Raw genomic sequence first — 15,701 nt, forward strand, 5'->3', positions numbered from 1 at the left:
CATTAACTTCTAGGATATATGGGTAATCTAGGGCGTCGGATAAATCCCTAGTGCTGATTGAAGGAAAATATAATTTGATTCTTTCAATATCTAGGGTTTGTACTTAGAAACCCTTGGATTCCATCCTCCATTATCGCATAGAAACCTTAGATTGAAAAATTAACGTCATGTTTTGGTACCAAATGTTTAGCTTGGTAGTATTTGTCAATAAGTATTGCAAGTATAAAAGATCATAACTAAATTTAGAGGGAGCACTTCAAGGAATCCCTATAAGGTTTGTTAAAGAACATCTCAAGGTATGCATTAGACTACAAGTTTTTGTTGTAAATGGTATGATCATTTATCTTTTGAAAATTTCTTTACATTACTAACATATTTATGTCTAAGTTTTGAATGACAAAGATTCTTGTTAGGGATATTGATCATTAGATTTAATCTACCCTCATTATACTATGATTTGATCATTCTTGTGAAACCCTAACTCTTAGGGTTCACTGTAAAACCGTAGCCTCTTGTTTCTAAGGGTATGTCAATGTTAATAATAGAACCCTAATTTTCTTAGGGATTATTGATGAAGTCTAGAAATCATATTCTTTTGAAGTTTAGGATTTTGATAAAAACCCTAGTCCTTAAGGGTTTTTTGTAAATGTGTACATGAAACCCTAGATATTTAGGGTTTGGTGGATTAGGGTTTATAAGAAAACCCTTGTGATAGTTATAGTAAGATCCTAGGAATGATACCTTAGGTGTCTATTTGCATGTTTGATTGAAACCCTAGCCTGAATTATTTGATGTATTAATCTTGGGTTTACCTAATAAATATTGTTGTGAAATGCTACTACATAATTATGAAATCCTAGATGTGTATATGCGAGTATGTTAACTTAATTGGTGATACTCATGTTTTAGTTTGTGAAATCTAGGGTTTATGAGATTGATATTCTAGGACATGATGATGTTGTTTCGATTATTGATATAATTTGGCTTTGATGACAAAATCTAGGGTTTGCAACAAACCATAGTAGATTTGATGTGTAATTCTAAAAGGCACATTGTTGAAACCTTAGATGTATAGTACTATGATTGGATTGTTATTTGAATTGTTGATTGTAACAACCCCGGCTTAAAATTTCATGTAATAAAAGTTAATAAAGGCAAAATAAGACCAAGGTCAAGAGAAACTTATTCCAAGCTGAATGTTGGGAAAAATATCCTAGTGGGCATCACTTGTTGTGTATTATGGCTAAGGGGAAATTGGAAAAGGAAATGGAAAAGGATTTGAAAAGGAAAAAAGGTATTATTGGTATTTTATTTATGAAAATAAAGGAAAATAGGAGAAAAGGGAGGTGAAAGGTCATATGTTGCATGTGAGGAGAAAATTGAAGGAAAATTAAGGAAAAATGAAGAAATTAGAGGAATCAATAATAAAAAGACATTACAACATCAATTGGTAACGCTTTTGGCCAGTTCATTTTCCAAATTGGTTTTCAGAGAGGGGAAGAGCACCAAGAGGAGAATGAAAGCAAGCAAGTGAAGGAAGGACAAAGAAGGACAAGGAAAGCAAGGATCAAACAAGGAAAGGTTGGATCAAGCAACTTCAACATGAATACTTGCAAGTAACAAGTTGCATGTATGATTTCCTTCATGGAAAATTGTAGGAGCTAATATTCGTAGGTGGGCTAATTTTCCATGATTTTTCCAAAAAATAGATTGGCCAATTTCCATTTTTTCTAAAAATAATTCGCCCATGTTTTATAATATAAAATTATTTTACCTTAAATATCTTCAAAATTATATAGAGAGTATATATAAAAACATAATAAATTTGAATGTTTTTACAAAGACATCACCAAATATTTTATAGTTTTCATATTAGAGACTAGCAAGATTAGCTGAGGTTTCTAAACTTTGAGATAAATTTCCATCCTTAAAATTTTCCCTGATTTCCTAGCTGGTTTTGGCATGCATGGTTTGTGCATGTGTGTATTTGGTTTCACTGCTCTCGGTGGCATGGATTTTTTTGGGTTTTGACAGTGGTTTTTAGTCTTTTTCTTTCCATTTACGAATAGCCATGGTGTGATGGGATTCTTTCTCAGTTGAGCTCTGGATTTCCAGAAGGTTTTGGATTTGGGAGAGGTGGTCTTAGGAAAATCCCAAGGATTGGGGGTGGAGATGGCATTCTTCGGGAAGCCCTCAAAAAGTGGGTGGAGACAGGAAAATTCCTCAAGGGATGGTGAAGGAATTCTGAGGTATCTAAGCTTGGTTTGGTTTTGTGATCTCAGAGCTAGTTTAGGTGAGATCATGGTATGGTGAGGGTGGAGGTGGTTTGACGTCTAGATTCCCTTGGCTATTTATGGATTGGTTTATCCCATGAGATCCCACATTCATGCTTGGAATATGGCATAGGGTGATTGGCTGAAATAAAGGTCTGGTTCAGTCCAATCTATGGTCGGGTGGTACGTGGAAGTCTCTGACTTGGTTGCTTTGCATATGGTTAATAAGAACTAATTTTCTCTTGATTTTGATGAGTAAGTGTATTTTTTATTATGTGGTTTTAATGGTTGTTCTATCATTATTATTTATTTGGTTATATGCTGGTTATAAGCATGGTTATTTGACAGATCTAAGTATGGCTCTTATCACATTTCATTCAATGAATATATATTTAATGAATGCATGACCTAATTGGTGTTATGACAACTATTGTGAGAAGGCATAAATACTTCTTGTTAAAGCTCAGATAAGTTTTCATATCTTTATGTTCAGATATGCATTCATGACCTATAGGTTGCATTTTCATCATGTGTTTGATGAAATGTCAGTCCTGGTTGGGAGAGGTCAGGTCAAGTCCCAGTTTAAGTTTTGGTTTGGAAGCCTTTTTTCTATGTGATTCATCATTTCTGGAATTTTCACTAAGTTATGGGTAGGGGCCTAAGTCATAGCCATGAAAAAGTGGCTCAGAATTTGGGGTCGCTGGCATAGAAGTGAATGGAAAAAGTCCATAGTTGTTGGGAAGAAAGCATATGGGAGCAACTAGAGCGTTACATTTGCTTGGAGGCCTTGGTAAGGGAGTGACTGAGGCTCTAGGTCAGTGAAGCAGAGAGTTAACTCAGGGGTTGGACACCTGGAGGGGTTGGGTTTCTCTTGGAGGTCTCGTGGCACCTGAGGGAGGACAATAAAGTCTTAAGTTTTAAACTCCATTTCCTTAAGGTCATATAGGAGGTTGAGTCTTATCATAGTGACCCTCAGCTCATGTTTACCCTGGGAAAATCAGTGAAAGTGGGTAAATGCGGGAGGAGGCAATTACATTGATATCTAAGGATTTGTGTCTCAAAGATGAATTCTAGGGTTTATGACAAAAACCGTAGCAAGAAGTTGAAGTTTAGTATGTAAAAAAATGCAACCCTTGCTGATTATGAACCTAACTAGGTTTAGGTATTTGATGTCTAAAGCATGAATGATTTTATTCTTCCATTGTAATGACATGATATTGATATAGTTAACTTCATGCTTTGATTTGTATTTTGTTGTACTTGCTATTAAAGTTTTGCAGGTACATGATCATCAAGATGGTGAAGATGCTCATAATGATGAGCATGATGAAGGAAGATATAAGAATGATGTTGATTATTATGAGCTTGATGCCATGAGAAACTAATGAAGCCTTGAAAAGATGAAGTTTATCTGATGTTATGAAGTTGTTGATATCCCTAAGTTGAGAGGGAGGTTGGATAGAAGAAAATGGTATATATCCCCAGTTGAGAGGGAGGGAATATTATGACAGTCATAGTGAATACCTTGAAGAAATAATGAAATTGAAGATTGAATGGAAGTACTATAGATGGATTTGCAAAAGACTTAAAGAGTACTAAAACTATTTGGTTCTAATGAAGAAGTGAAAAAAGAAGAAAACTTTCGACAAGTTGTATTTGGATAACTTGATGATGATATAGGTAGCATCAAGATGATTGAGGACCTTGAAGGTTTGTATTTACTTGTATATATATTTGAAAATTTATTACTGATTGGGGTTGTTATTGTGTAGGATATCTTCGTAAATAAATTTAACATTTGTAACATGCTTGGATTGATGGATATATATCTAGTAAGGAGAGGTGAAACATATTGTGGCAACAATATGCTTGGGAGGAAATCTCGCTCGCATAGGTGTTGATATATAGATCCCGAAGTAGCAAGGGTGGTGTTGGTCATGGAGCTCCGACCTTGGATACATACCAAGATCTCCAGGTTGGTGATAGTGCTTAAAATCTTGATGGTACGTAGAGTGACTAAAGCTTGAGTTCACCTTAGTCCCACCCGATTAGAGTACCCTGGTCAAGTATCTAATTTGTAGCATTGTGTGTGCTATAACTCTTCATAGTTCAAATCATTTTGAGATATTCCATGTACCTTTATATGTATGTAATTATGAATACCTCCCTAGTTAAGAGGGAGTGTTTAAGAATGTAACTAGTGCCGGCCTTCATAATAGTATTTGAATCATGATGTAATGTATTTTTCAAAAGAAAGGAAAATAAATTTTATTATAAAAATAAATTGACTTATTAAAGCATGGGTTTCATCCATGGGTCATTGGTTTCTAAGTCAAAGCCTCCATTTAAGGCTTCTAGGTTTTGTATTGATTAAATAGTGTCATTGCCATTTGTATTAAACCCTCCTCGGGCTTTTTTATCATGTAAAAAGAATTATTTTTGAGTCAAAAAGGTTATTTGTCATCTCCACACCAAGTTGGTCTTGTCCCCAAGAAGTCAACCTACATTAGGGAAATTTGACACAGCAAAAAGGATATATATAAAGAGGAATATCGACCTATTTGTCACGCTCACTCAACAAGTTCAATCTACAAGGAAGAGAAGAAGAAAAAGTGAGCGAAGTAGATGAATAAGGACAAAAGAAGTTGGGAAGACGTAAACTGAGTTCTTGGGCTATTTATCTCTCAAACGTGTGAAGTTTATGGGTAGTTGTTGGGACCGAAATTCTATATCTACTACAGGTCTGAAGTTCTGAAGTTGGGGGCTGAAAATCTATAGCTGGGGGGTTGAATTCTGGATTGTAGCTACTACAGGGAATTTGTCACTTGGAGACTTTGATAGGGATCATCTACTAGAAGAAAGGGTTGAATTGGTGATTGGAGGAGGTTTTTGTCTAGGTCTATAAGGTCTTGGATTATCTCATCTTGATTTGAATCTACAAGTGGAAGAGTTGGATTTGGTTTTCCCCTTAGAGGGGTTTTACCTTGGCTGAGTGCCTACATCTTGTGTTCCTTGTTGTGATCTTCTTATTTTCTCATTTATCTTGATGAATGGAACATAATAAATTGAAAGAAGAACTAATAAGAAGAAAATAACAATCACATGAAAATGTCAAAGTATAAGAGAAATCTCCTAAGGAACCTAATCTTTGTAGTTCCCTAGATTTATCAACACCCATTCCACCCAAAAAAATGTCTATAAGATTAAGATCCTCTAAGAGAAGCCATCCTTGAAACCAAATGTTCAAACGATCAAGGGAATTAATGCGTGCCACCCGCGATATTCCCCTATCACGAAGAACACCAATAAGACCATGAGACATTCTATGGTTAACCCCCACATCCACGCCATGGGTCATACCCAAGGAATAGTATATATCCATTATTGACCCACCATGCTAGACCCATCACTATGAGGTCAAAATAATTTAATATGGCTCACCATACAACTGAGATGTTGGATCTTGACTTATCTGAGAGTCACACCCAGTCCTCCAAGGAGTGAGGTGAAATATATTTATGTATGACCACCTTGGTCCAAATATTATGGGTAGAAAGAAGCTACCAACCATATTTTGTAGCCAAGGAGTTTGAAATTTGAATATATTTTTGAGACCCCATCCCCCCATGAAATTGGGAATAGCCAAACGACTCTACTGAATCCATGGGAGAACAAAATGATCATGATAACCTTCCCATAAGAATTTAAATTTGACCCTCCTGAACTTCTTCAATATTCCATTCAAAATCCAAGCCATAGACATCCAAAAAACTTGAATGGCCTCCGACACTAATTTTACCAAGACTAAATGACCTACACAATACAACCAAGGAAAGCTCCTACATGATAATCTTTTTTCCAATTTTGACAACAACCAACCCCAATCAACCTTCTTGTAACAATTTTGTTTTAAATGAAACCCAAATACTTTATACCCAAATCCAAATCCAATATATGAAAGGGGAGAGTGTCCTGAATAGACTTGAGATCTAGGTTATCCAGATTGTGTATAACAATAGATGATTTCCTTTCAGTAACCACCATTCTTGAAGCAATTGCAGAAATATCTAGAATCTCATCCAGTTAATCGGGTTCTCTTGAACATCCATCACTAAATATTAGTATATCATCTATGAATAATATATATTCTATTGATAATGCATGTGAAATCATGGAAATATTTGAAAGAAGTAGGATTATCAGTCTTGGGAATTAGGGAAATAAATGTTGAATTGAAGGCATGGAGGATCTGACCCTCTCGATGAGATTCACTCACCACCTAAAGCAAATAAAAACCAATAGGGTCAAAGAGGGAAACAAATACTTCCATAGCCCAACCATTAGGCCCCAAACTCTTATCTTCTTGAAAGCAAGCTAAGACCTCCTTAAGTTCCTCAACAGAGACTTCATACATCAATTCTTCATTTTCAACATCCTCCATAAACCGTGGGAAAGTTTGAGCCACGTGAACAATTTTAGCAATATTAACCCCCAAAGGGTGCTTAATTTTTTTTTAAATGTGCAGTTCCCATGGATGCAAGGCCATTAAAATTTTGTACCTCCCTTCCCTCATCATCCACAATACTATAGATAGTATTTGATAGCTTTCTGCCTTTGGCATAGGCATGGAAAAATTTTGAATTCTCATCCCCGCAATCAAACCATAGAGATTGACCTTTTTGACACCAATTCTCTTCCTTTATAAACACAGTAGCATAAGGATATAGGATGGAAATATTTGAAATAATTAAGATGATCAGTCTTGGGAATTAGGGAATAAATGCCGAGTTGAAGGCATGGAGAATCCAACCCTCTCGATGAGATTCATTCACCACCTGAATCAAATAAAAATCAATAGGGTCAAAGAGGGAAACAAATACTTCCATAGCCCAACCATTAGGCCCCAGAATCTTATCTTTTTGAACTCCTTTAGGTCCTCAACAAAGACTTCACTCATTAATTATTCATTTTCAAGATCCTCCACAAACCGTAGGAAAATTTGAGGCACCCAAACAATTTTAGCAATATTAACCCACAGAGGGTCCTTAAATATTTTTTTTAAAATGTGTAGTGCCCATGGATACAAGGCCATTAAAATTTGATACCTTCCTTCCCTCCTTATCCACCATACTTCAAATAGTATTTGATAGCTTCTTTCCCTTGGCATAGGCATGGAAAATTTTTGAATTCTCGTCCCCACAATCCAACCATAGATCCTGACTTTTCTGATGTCAATTCTCTTCCTTATGTAATAATATTTCATTCCTTCAAGCAAGAAGCCTTTGGAAATCCTCACGAGACCTCACTAACTGAAAGACTTCATCACCAGACTTAGATAAATCTCCATTCTGTTGTTCAATAGCAAACAAATCCTCCTCATCTCTAAGCCTTTTAACATAGGTGGATTCCTTAATCAGAGATTTAAGATGGCATAGGTTATATTCAAATTAATGAGCAAAAAATCTCCCAATACTAGCATAGAGGACCTGCCAATTATATTTGACCAATGAAATGAAGGCCTCTTCTTTAATCCAACAAGCATTAATTTTGAAAGGGAAAGAAGGCTTAAAGATGTTTCTTTTAATTTCTAGAAAAATTGGATAATGTTTTGAGAGAATCCTAGAGCCTACCCATTAACGAAGAAGAGGGGAACATAGCATCATAGAATCAACCACCTGTTGTCGCTGCTACAACACCCTCCAAAAAATTCACTACATTCAAATTTTGGAGCCTACTTCACCATCATATCTAGTGTCTCCTTGGTCGTCGAGTGTCGTTTCAAGTCAATCTATATGTTTCAAGTGTTCTTGATCATCCCTATGTGTCATCACATTCATTAGGACATATGTAGTGCATTTCGTGGTCATAACACCTTTGTTGTTGTAAAATGACACTTTTGGTTGTAGTCGCACACACTTTGCTCATTATACTTGGGGAATGTATGTAAATTGGTGTTTTGATGTATACTTATCATTGTTCAAGTTTGTCTAAGGTTTCTTAATGAGTTGGTATGTGTCGCACATGGTTTTATGTTTAAACTCATTATGTTCACCCATTTTTACATCTCTCAGACTTAGACAAATTTTGGTTACAAAGTGAACCCGTTGAGGCAAGAAGTGCTTGAGTGCACTCTTAAGCCTCGATCGAGAATCCTTCATCATTCGGAAGTGCACCATGAACCCTCCAAGAGTTTATAATTCACTCCTTAATCATCATCCCACTTCCTTATTCGGAACTCCTCCCTTTGAGAAATCAAGCCTTCTTTTGAGTGCACTCCTTCGACTCAAAGAAATGCACCCTCCGTGAGCACATGAATGCACACCGAAGACCCGAAGTTCAATCCTCCAGTGTTCAACAATGCACCCTGTGCCTTCCTTGATATTTTAGCACATGAGTGCACTTTGAAGCCTTGGAAGCTTCACCCTTAATCCTTCGAAAATGTGCCATGCACCTTCCTTTGCCTTCCTAAGCACATGAGAGCACCTAGAAGCCCTGAAGCCTCTCTCTTCAGCCTTCGACTATATGCCATGCGCCCTCCTTGTCTCCCTTGGGCGAAAAACACATTTGGGAATCCAAAATCCTTCTCCTTTGTCCTTCAGACATGCACCCTACGCCCTTCATTGAGTGTGTCTTTCTCTTTAGCGCATCTTGAAGCCCTGAAGCCTCTTCCCTTCAGCTCTTCAGTCTTTCGAAGTGTGTCCTTTCTCCCAGAAGATCTCCTTTCTCTTTCCAAGCATATTGTGAAGGCATGAACATAAAATATCTATTAAATATTTTGGAATAGGATATTTTTAGGCTGATGGTTGCGTGTCATGGGTGATTGCAATTACAAGTATCTCAGGAATAGCATGATAAGCACACATGAAGATGATCAGGAAAAGAAGGAAAACAAAGGAAGCCACGAATAACAGAGAACACATTGAAGTATTGATGATCGAAGTACCTTGAAATATCCATAAGATCAAAGACCCTTTGGAGGGTGAAGACATAAATGATTGAAAGCTGCATGAGGAACTGAGAGACGAGTGGCAGCCATGTCACCCATTGAAGAAAGTCCATGTCATCAATCATTATTAGTCATAATCATCAAGGATATGACTTGTCATGTATCATCACATGATGATGTGGAAGTATTATTTAATAAAGTAATCATTTTAAAGACAAATAAGTGGAAGTCCAAGAGTCATGTATGGACAAAAGAGCCATGGAAGTCCAAAAGACATGTAATACCAAGAGTAATATGCAATTCCAAAAGTCATTTGGAAGTCCAAAGGTTGTATAAGTCCAAATATCACTAGGAGTTGGAATTCAAGAGTCATGAGGAGGTGAAAGGTCATGGCTCAAGTTATAAAAGGATCCTTTTTAACCTTTTCTTCTCCCACAAGGCATTAGAGAGATAGAGTTAGTACTTTTTGGGAGCAAGTAGTGGCTCTAACACTCTACTATTGGAGCTAGTGATGTTCATTGTAGTTATATATCTTGGAACTTTTTATTAATACTTGAATAAATTTGGCCAAAACATTTTCATACATGGATTGTGAATGTTATAAGACTATTCTTTGAATTTTTATGATTCATGTCCGCTTTCACATGTACTAGAGTAATTGAACTATTTCGGTGACTTTGGTGCTTAAGTTATTGGAAATGTCTTGCAATGTTTGTAACGATTGTCACATCTATATGAACTATTTCGCTTGATGTTAGACAAGACTTTATCTTGTGTCTGTGTCTCCATTAGGGTACTAATATTACTTCTCTTTTAGAGGCTCACTTTATTTCCCTTTTGCAGCGAAAGAACCTTGATACATCTGCAATCGAACATTCACAAGGTACACTATTTTTGTCATTCAAAAGAACATGTGCGCTTCTCTCTTGTGCTCACTGTTGAAGAATGTAACTAGGTTTGGTATTCATAATTGTATTTGAGTTACAATGAAATATATTTATCAAAAATATGAAAGATATCCTGATGATGAACCTCGATAGGGGTTCGAAACCCATCGACCCTAATGTTTCTATGTGATTTCTCCGAAATATTGTGGATTAAATGAAAAACATATTATTATTATTATGACTTATTAAAGCATGGGTTTCATGCTTGGGTCATCTTGTTTAGGTCAAATTACCCATTGAGGACTTCTAGGATTTATGCTGAGTCATTAGAGTCTTTGTCCATTTAAAGAGACCCTGCTTGGGCTTTTGGATCATGTAAAAAGAATTAAATTGAGTCAAAAAGGCTATTTGTCACCTCCACACCAAGTTGGCTTCAAAATGGATAGTTAAACCTTACCAGAAGCCTATATATTGGAGTAGTTCGAATTCATTTGTAACACTCACTCTCTCTCACACAAGTTCGATATCCAGAAGAAAGATATGGAAAAGTGCAAAGTAGGAAAAGAAGGCTAAAAGGAGTGAAAGGTTGAAGAAGAAGAAAGAAAGGGTCAAGATCAAATTTTTGGGCTATCTATCTCTCTCTCATGTGGATTCCCCTAGGAGACCAAAGTCTCTCTTGTCAAGTCGAAGTTGTTGTTGTTGCTGTTTCTACCAGTTGGTGGGTTGAAGTTGCTGCTGCAAGTTGTTGCTGCTAGGTTGATGCTGTTGTTGAAGGGTTATCATCTGCAAGAAAGAAGAAAGGGTTGACTTGGTGTGGAGGAAGTCTATGTCTAGGTAAAAAGTCTTGGACTATCTTAGAAATTTATTAGGTAAGAGTTTTTGACTGGGATTTCCCCTAGATAGGGGTTTTTCCCTAGCTATCTACCGATATCTGGTGTCTGTGATCTTTGTGATATTGTTTTGGTTATTACTTGATGAACTAAAAGATAAAATAAGAACATAAAGATACGAAAGTCATAAGTAAATATTTATATAAAGAAATTATTTCTGCTTTTTTGATTTTCTAATATGGTATCAGAGGTAAGGTGTGTTATGTTCCTATACCAATAGGAGTCATAATTTTTGAATGACTGAGATTAAAACTGTAATATGTACATACCTTTGCTTTCTGCAAATGTTTTCCATATTCAAAAATAAAAAAAATTAAAAAATGTAAAGAGGGTATGTCCTAAAAGAAAAATCAAAGGACAAAAAGAATAAAAAAGGTCAAAAAAGATGAAAAAATGAACCCCAAGAAAGAAAAAAGACCATGAAAGTGTGCAAGTCAAAATTCCACTACCATTTACTTTTGATGTAGAATAAAAAGATTGTGTGCAGCTTGTTACTTTTGCCACAATCCATGGATAGTCAAAATGTTTAAACTTGGTTATTTCATGTTTATAGATAGAGAATAAAATCTGACCAAACTGTTTAATCTTGGTAGATAAGTAGATAGGTAGAGTAAATAAAAAGAGCTCAACTGTTTAATCTGAGCCCTTGGATGTAATAAGGATAGACTTAGATAGATTACTTTTGTAAAAGAAAAGAAAATGTTTTGATAAGGGTTTGCCAGCTTAAGTGCACCCTAATAAAGAGAAGAAAAAATGGTAGAATGAGTAGATGGGTAAGTAGTTGAATGGTTACAGAATTGTGATGATTGATTAGATAAGATCATATTATTCACCTTCATCATCAAATTTCTAAGTATGGATGATAATTGAGCATTTACCAAAGTACACAAAGTCAATTGATTAACCTCCCTCATTCATTACATTTTTCACTTAACTAATTTCCAAGGAAAGTCTTAAAGTACCTAAAATCTTAAGTTAAAGGGGCTTAGAGAATTTCTCTGACTTCTGGAGGGACCGAACTCTTGGCCCAATAACTTATAGGTCCTAAGTACTAAAAGTCCCCTTATAAGCATTCAAACCCTCCATAATTCACTCATTTTCCCTAATAAACCCCTTTTCCTTAAGGATAAAACCTTAGAAAAGTGATCACCCCCAAGCAAATCCCTTTTTTGAAAAAACCCACAAAAATAAAATTAGACCTAGGTTATAATGTGTTTATAAAAGCAAATAAATTATAAATATACATTTGACTTAGCGCTAAGTTATTTTCCGCTTTCACTTCATATTAACTTTAACTTTATATATTAAAATCCCAAAAAGAAATATAACCCTTCCCGTATATTATAAATAAAAACCCCTATATTAATATCCTACCCCAAAGTTTGAAACATAAACTATATTGTTATCGTGAATGATTAAAAGGGTTAATTGGTCGATCAGCAGCTAATTAATAACCAAAACCCTCTGTTTAATAAAAGAGATTAATTAATCAATATGTGGTTAATTAATAATCTATCTCCGCCAATGAAATCACCCCCGATGCCATTAAACCTCCATAATCCATTGTTAATTAAATCCAGCTACGTTTAAAACCTCGCCAGGCCCCTTCATTAAACTTCATGTCAAATCCCCGCCTCGATCATCGTATGATCAGGTCCCATTTGATCTGACGGTTGACAATCATATCGGGCGGCCTTCGAAGGCCGACCTTTACCCGCTCGATATGGGTGGTTTCACTGTTCCCCCCACTGCTACATGGTGCCCGATGAATGGCATTGGGTGGCCTCCCCACAAATCCACTCCAGCCCAAAAGAAGTGCAAAATGAACCCGCTTACCGCCTCCCGCTAGACGACAAAACGTCTCATCCCCAAATTAACGCCAATTGTACCTTTCTCCATGTACCTGCCAAAATAGTTGAATTTGCGAATAAAACTAAAAAACTCATTGTTTTTAGTTTTTTCGTGAAAAATACCGCTCAGACCTCCATGTAAGCACCAGAGTACGTGCAATTGTCAACCCATGTTCAACTGCCAACCTGCTGAAGCTATTGAACTTCCAAACCACCTTTCAGTCACGTACACTTCCTGCAAACTGTGCACAGCCGCCCATCAATCCGTTTAGAGCTAAAACCAGTTATTTACCCAAATTCACCGAGAAACCTTGTTTTATTCCCGAACTGTTACTCAATTGCCCTAAGTTACTAAGTAATTTAGTGAAACAATTGCCCAGTGACTCCAAAATACTCTGAATTGAACCAAATTTTCCCCCAATTTTACTGAAAACCTTTTGCCCCTGTCCTTGAATCCACAAGAACCAAGGATGGCTGCCCCAATTGCATTGAATGTCCTACCAATTTCTACTCCCCACAGGGAGTTAGACCATCTCCCTTTGGTAGATAAAGACTTTCAAATTAAAGATACCTCTGTCCAAGAATCCCCATTGAAACTATACTGTAGGTACAAAGACCAGTACTTGAACCATGCAGACAAAATAGGTCTTTGGGAATCAGGTTTGCCCAAGTACCAATTCCCCAGAGTTCATATCTTCCTAGAGATTATCCACTATTGCCATATGAAGTATAGTCCTAGCCAAAGGGCAGTGATGACTCCTGACCATTCTGTATTATTTACCATCACTGTTGAATCCATAAATGAAATGTTGTAATTGCAACCAGGCCAAAACCTGACCCCCCTTTCTGTTGGAGACTTGCTTAACAGATTCTCCACACTCACTTCCATCAAACTTGCTCAGTTATTCTAGGCTTTCATTCGGGAAGAGCAATACATTCCAAAGGACCCTCCCCCATACATGTCAACCATATTCTCTGATCTTGGCCGAGACATCATAGAAATGATATCCAGTGTGTTAGGCCAGACTACAAGTGAATTTGTTGATGAGATTATTATAGCCTTTATGTCCATTTACACTCCTAGACAACCTCCTGCCTTCATGTTTGACTATGCTAAGTTCATCGCAGATAAGATGCATGATAAATTAATGAGGATGGACAATGAAAGAGTGTTCAAATATTCATCAGTTTTATATCATCTTTTCTTGTACTATCAATCAGATAAATTCCCATTCACACTCCAAATATTGATACCAGAGGAAACCCTAGATCAATAGTCTTCTGGACTTCATTAATCCACCTATATGACTCTCCCTATACTTACACAGATTTCATAGATCTCTTTGTGCACCCAGTGGCAACTATGCTGTTAGGAAGTCCTCCCCCCAGAATCAATGCAGATATCAGGAGGGTCCTATAGTTGTCCAAACAATATAGAGTGGGAGATTGATATTTGTACCAAAATCACACTGAAATCAAAATATATGGTTGTGAGTTAGCACCCTACAAACTGCCAAGATACCTCCCCATGAGATTGTTTGCTCTGGAGTACTACAAGCAAGTGATTAATTCAGATGAGGTGCATTTTGTGAAGGCCAAGAAGAAATATCAACTCAGAATAAAATACCACCTTGGCCCCTTTATATGTAACAGTAGGGAAGCAGGAAAGGAAGCAGAAGAAATCCTTCAAAGGCTGAAACTGAAAAAGAGTTTTATATGGATATATGACCCTTTATAGTTCATCTGCAATAGAAGACAAAAGAACAAGTTATCTCCTTATATCCACCACAGAATTCCTGAAATGAAAAAGTATGCAAATCAACTAGAATGGGTGGAGAACACTTTAGTAGACCGAGATAACACAAAAGTTGTTGTCAATAATGTGTTGATTGATTTAGAAAGAAGGCTTGATGAATATTCCTTTGTATAGGTGCCAGGAGAATCCCAATCTCAAAGGGAAACACAGGAACACAGTGAGCAAATAGCAGAAGAAGGACATCAAGAGCAAGAGGAATCAGAGCAGCCAGACATATCAGAAGAGTTGGCTCAGCCACAACACATCATGAGTAATCCTCCTATTTTACATACTCCTCTAAATGAGGAGAAGAATCCCAAAAGAGATAGAGAGGAGGCCACCCCTTCTAGCAGACCTATTGCACAGAATTATGTCAAGAGGCAAAGGTTAAATCCTTTTTCAAAACAGGAGTACACAGAGGAAACAACTAGAAATATAGGTACAGAAAGAGCAGAAAGCAGGCATACCACTCCCTTTGTAGGTACACAAGAACCTTCCACTTCACAGGCTCAAATTCTGGAGAGACAAGAGAGCATGGAAGTATCCTCATTTAGAGCTCCAATTGGCTAGAACCAAGACATTAGAGAGAAATATAAAGAAATAAAGGCCAGGAATGAAAGATTGAAGGCCCAAAGCTATGCACATTACCTTAAAATGGCTCCTACTAATCAAACAAGGCTAATGTCAGCCTTTGATGTGAAAGAAGGTAAAATGCAGATGACTTTCATGAAGCCTACCACACAGCAGCCCAGGTCAATAGCAGATTACTTGAAAACAAACTTTGAAGTATTGGTGAAGGATATCCATCCTATCGACCAAATAGAATTACACAAGCAGACTGGGGAAATAGTCTATTCCACCTTGACTAGCAAGGCCATTGCAGCACATCAACTCCAAAATTCGCTGAATAATATATCAGCGGAATTCCAATTAGAGAAGGCCTCTTCACAGGCCAAAGATACCAGGATAAAGTCCTTAGAGGACTTAATCATAGAGCTGGGGCATGATCCCAAGGATGTAAAGGCTACAAAAAATCTAATCAAAAAGAAAAACGATGATA

Source organism: Pinus tabuliformis, chromosome X, assembly GCF_031772625.1.
Source record: "Pinus tabuliformis cultivar Carrire ecotype Pingquan chromosome X, CPIR1, whole genome shotgun sequence".
Taxonomy (NCBI): domain Eukaryota; kingdom Viridiplantae; phylum Streptophyta; class Pinopsida; order Pinales; family Pinaceae; genus Pinus; species Pinus tabuliformis.